Below are 5,261 nucleotides of genomic sequence, written 5' to 3'. Positions count from 1 at the left end.
TTTCAAGTTTTTTGTCTATCATTGGTTTTTAGGTGTTTGAGTATAGTGTATCTAAATGATTTTGGGGGGTATTCATCCTGAATGTGGTTAATATTCTTGGGTCTATGGTTTGATATATTCTATTATCCTCGAAAAAATCTCAACTATTATGCCTTCATATATTATTATACCCTATGCTCTCTCTTTTCGTCATTGCAGATTCCAATTACACCTATGTTAGCCTGTTTGATATTATCTCAAACTCCTGAATGCTCTGTTTTTTATTTCTTTCACTCTTTTTTCTCTTTGAATTTCAGTTTGAGTAATTGATATTGGCCTATCTTCAAATTCACTAATTCTTTTCTAAGCTGTATCAAGGCTACTGATGAAAGCATTCTTCATCTCCATATGTTTTGTTTCTAGCATTTTCATTTGACTCTTTCCCATATGCTCCATCTCTTTACCAAAATTTCCAATCTGCTACTGCATGTTTCTACCTTTTCCATATTAAAGCATCTAACATGTTAATCATATGTATTTTAAACCTCCTATCTGATAGTTTCAATATCTAGATCACCTGTGAGTCTAGATGTGTTCATTGCTTTGTCTCTTCATGAGGGCTTTTGTTCCATTGATTTCTGTGTATCTCATAAATTTGTGATTGTGAGACATAGTGTGTCTAACAGTGAGCCTAAGGAAAATAATAGTTATGCCTGGAAAGTTGAATAAATTTAATTAAGAGCTGGGTTTTTAATTTATTATTATTGCCATGGTTACCTTCAGTGCATCATCAGCTTCAAATTCCTCTGGCATTATCTTTCACTTTTTATTAATATAATTGAGTTGCTTGCCATTTCTAAACCAATTACTAGCAAGGAAAGTGGAATTACCATGACTGATTTAGACTAGCAAGTGGGAGTAATTCCCTGAGTCCATGGATGGGTCCAGATTCCCAGCAGCATTTAGCTATTCAGTTTCCTAAGAATGCCATGGTTTTGTTAGTAAAGAGAAAGAGAGAAATGACTATTAGGTATACAGTCAACTTTTAAGTTTATGCCAAGACTAAAGCATGGTGACTTTTGTAGATCACCTTAACTCTTACGTTTACAACTGCATGTCTGGCCTTAAGAACTTGCCACTCTGATGACAAGATGGAGAGCTAAACCTAAATAAGAAGTTTTCTTCCTGCTTTGCCTCCATACCTCACATTATGGGACAGAGCCCCTGATCCACCAGCACCACCTGAGGGTCTGGAAACCACCCCAGCGATGGAAGAGGACCAGGAGCTGGAGAGAAAAATATCTGGATTGAAGACTTCAATGACTGAAGGCGAGAGGAAGACAGCCCTGGAAATGGTCCAGGCAACTGGAACAGATAGACACTTTGTGACATTGTATTGCACGAGGAAGACCATACCCTGGGAAATTCTCTACATTACATGATCATGAAGAACCCAGAAGTGGAATTTTGTGGTTACACGACGACCCATCCTGCAGAGAGCAAAATTAATTTACGCATTCAGACTGGAGGTACCCTTCCAGCTGTTGAGCCATTTCAGAGAGAACTGAATGAACTCATGAATGTCTGCAAACATGTGCTTGACAAGTTTAAGGCCAGCATAAAGGACTATAAGGATCAAAAAGCAAGCAGAAATGAATCCACATTCTAGTCCCTTATGCAGTATACAAGGAGAACTGTCCTCTAGGATATTCTCTTCCTGATGGTGCAGAACCCAGAATTAGAAGTTTGTGGTTACAGCATACTCTGTTCTTCAGAAAGGCATGATTCTAGCTGTTGAACCCTTGCAGCTGTTGGAATCTCTGCAAGAACCTCTGTATTCTTCTAATAAATTCTCTCTTGTATTTTTTTTTTAAAGAAGTTTTGCAGAACCCAGGCCCATTTATATTTCTTACTCTAAAATGCCACCTTGTAATATCTGGTCCAGCTGTGTCCTTGAATATATGCTGAAGTCACAGATTCTTCTACAGTATATTGGACTGGGTGATGGTGAAAAGGGAGATTTGGTTTATGCTTTTCCTAGAATAGTAGCTCTCAAACTCTAATGATGCATCTGCGCAATCACTCTCTTCCTGGCATATTCTCAAAATAAAAATAACTAACATTCGCATATTTACCAATCATGAAACTCTTTTGCATATTAAGCTCCCCCAAACACAACAACAACAAATGAGCCAGCTAACAATCAACTGCCCACGTTATTTATACCAAAACATCCTGCCTCTAATTTGTTGTACCTTCATCATCTAGGTGATGTCACCCTTTCCTTTTATTGATCCTTCTCTTTAAGTTTTTTCCCAACATGTGCCTAGTACCTTCCTAATATTTATGGTTATCCAATCAGAATTTCTTAAAGTGCTGCAAATTATTTTCCCCACGATTCTTATTAAAGTTACTGTCTTAGTCCATTTTCTCTTATTATAGCAGACTACCACAAGTTGAGTAATGTAAAAAACATGAAAGTTTATTTAGCTCCTGACTGTGGAGGCTGGGAAGTCTCAGAGCATGGTGTCAATATCTGCTGAGGGCCTTTTGCTGCATTGTAACATGGAAGAAGGAATCACATGGCAAGAAGGCAAAAGCAAGAGAGCCAGAGACAGCTTACTTTTATAACAGCCATTCTCAAACACAGCCACTTCCGTGATGATAAACCCACTCCCATTGATAGCAACATTAATCAATTAATGAGTGCAGAGGGATTACATTTTCAACACATGAATTTTTGCGGGACACATTCAAACATTACAAATTCCTATTTATGAGTGCCCTGGCTTCAAACTATTTGTAAGGAGGGAAATTTTTCTTCCCGACTCACATCAAGATGTAAATTATTGACAAAATGTAGTGATGGGATAAAAAATGAATTAGGTGTTTTCTTATATCTTTGTAAATGATTCAAACCTGAATTAGGTATTATTTTACTGCAAGTTTGTGAGAAAACATAAAATTCTGTACATAGGTAAAATGCAATCACCACTTTGTCTTTTAAATTCTAAAATAGTTTTTAATTGATAGTGATTATGGAAAATATACATTGTTATTATAATAGATGTCTTAGTTTATATCACGCTTACATTTACTTAAAATGGAATATTTCAAAGAAAAAATACAATTAGGCTTAAATTTTCTATTATTTACTTCCATGACTATATGTGTCCTGCAATTGTCAAAATGTTCTGTGGCTTTGGGGATGCAGCAGAGGAAAATTGAGGCTACGCCTTTGTCAAATGACATTAGTCCATAAAATACTCATAGTTCCTTATATTTCTTTTAATATTTTGTGACACATTATGGAGGTATAGACTATTACACAGTTTCGTTTCAGCAAGGATTTAGATGAAAAGCTGCTCTATCTATCTATGAAGGCAGTCCCCAGTTCTCAAACATTATTTGCACATTAATCTCATCAAAGAAAAATTTGAACTTTATGAGACCTTTTCAGAAACCTAAAAGGCTATCAATATCTTTAAAAAGATAAGAAGGGGCTGAGCGCAGTGGCTCACGCCTGTAATCCCAACACTGGGAGGACAAAATGGGTGAACTGCTGAGCTCAGGAGTTTGAGACTAGCCTGGGTGTTTTAACATGGTGAAACCATGTCTCTATCAGCAATTCAAAAATTAGCTGGGTGTCATGGCCCCCATCTGTGCTCCCAGCTACTCAGAGGCTGAGGTGGGAGGATCATTGAAGCCCAGAAGTTGAGGCTGCAGTGAGCAGTCATTGTACCACTGCATGTCAGCCTGGGTGACAAAGTGAGACCCTGTCTCAAAAAAAAAAAAAAAAAAAAGATAAAGATAAAGATAAGATGGGGGTGGTGAAGGAAGATCTTTGCCAGGAAACAAGAAATACCCTGGGGCACAAATGTTTGGCATCCTCTCCTTGCAAGCCATATTGGTCTAATATCTTAACTATCTCTCATCTAGCCAACAACAATAGTCTCTGAATGATCTTGATTCCACTCTTGAGCTTCCATGTTTGCTCTCCACACTGAAGTCAGAGAGGTCTTTAAACATTTTTAAATGATATAAATGATATGATATAACATTTTATTTTTACTACTTTTACTATTTTACTACTCTAGCCTTCTTTCTGCTACATGAGCACATCAATCTGATTCTAACTTCAGGGACATTTCACTGCCACTCCCTTAACCCAGAATTCTATTTATGCTTTTCATGTTTAACTTTTGTGAGTACTATAAATATATATGTGTATATATGTGTATATATATATTTATGGGGTAGATGAGATGTTGTGACACAGGCATGCAATGCGTAATAATCACATCATGGAAAATGGGGTGTCCATCTCCTTAAATATTTATCATTGTGTTACAAACAATCCAATTATACTCTTTTAGTTATTTTTGAAATGTACAATTAAATTATTATTGAGTATAGTCATCCTGTTGTGCTATTGAATAGTAGATCTTATTCACTCTATTTTACACTCATTAACCATCCCCAACTTCCCTCCACCCCCACTCACCTCACCCTTCCACTACCCTTCACAGCCTCTGATAATGATCCTTCTATTGTCTATCTCCATGAGTTCAATTGTTTTTATTTTTAGATCTCATAAATAAGTGAGAACATATGATGTTAGAATTTCTGTGCCTGGCTTAATTAACTTCACAGAAAGGTCTCCAGTTCCATCTATTTGTTGCAAATGACAGAATGTCATTCTTTTTATGACTGAATAGTACTCCATTGTGTTGATAAGTGAAAAAGTTCAGCCAAATTAAATTTAAAGGAGTTTAATAGAGCAACAAACAATTTGTGAATTGAGCAGCCTCCAGAGCTAGAGTAGGCTCTGAGACACCAGTGCAGTCATGTGGTAGAAGAAGATTTATGGACAGGAAAAGAAAGTGACTTACAGAAAATGAAAGTGAGGTACAGAAACAGTTGGACTGGTTACAGCTTGGCTTTTGCCTCATTTAAACATGAGTTGAACAGTTGGCTACATTTGATTGGCTAAAAGTTGGTGATTGGCACAAGTGTAGGCTATGATGTATTTACACCTCCACTTGTTCACAATGTACAGAAAAGCCTTTAGATTGAAATTAAAATATGTAAGGAGGCAGCTTTAGGCTAAATTTGATTGAGCAATTCTTCCCTTTTGGTCATCTTCTCAATTTTGAGAGATTGACCAAAACTTTAGTCATTGATGTCACTATCACCATTGTAAATGTATTTATTTGGTCTTGAAACCCTCTTGGAAACAGTAGAACAGTGGGTTTTGCAAGGTGGGAACAAAGACTTCAGGT

The 5,261-nt window shown here is 36.7% G+C and overlaps 1 pseudogene across 1 annotated transcript; it reads left to right on the top strand.

Moving 5' to 3' along the window:
* The first annotated feature begins 1,247 nt into the window (after nt 1-1,247).
* LOC101020900 lies at nt 1,248-1,844 on the top strand (annotated as a pseudogene). Its single transcript, XR_160636.5, has one exon. The product of XR_160636.5 is annotated as a DNA-directed RNA polymerases I and III subunit RPAC2-like (transcript).
* The last annotated feature ends 3,417 nt before the right edge of the window (nt 1,845-5,261 follow it).

This window comes from Papio anubis, chromosome 6, assembly GCF_008728515.1.
Source record: "Papio anubis isolate 15944 chromosome 6, Panubis1.0, whole genome shotgun sequence".
In the NCBI taxonomy this organism is placed as follows: Eukaryota; Metazoa; Chordata; class Mammalia; order Primates; family Cercopithecidae; genus Papio; species Papio anubis.
Note: the sequence above shows the minus strand (reverse complement) of the source record. Positions and strands in the feature narration are given on the sequence as shown.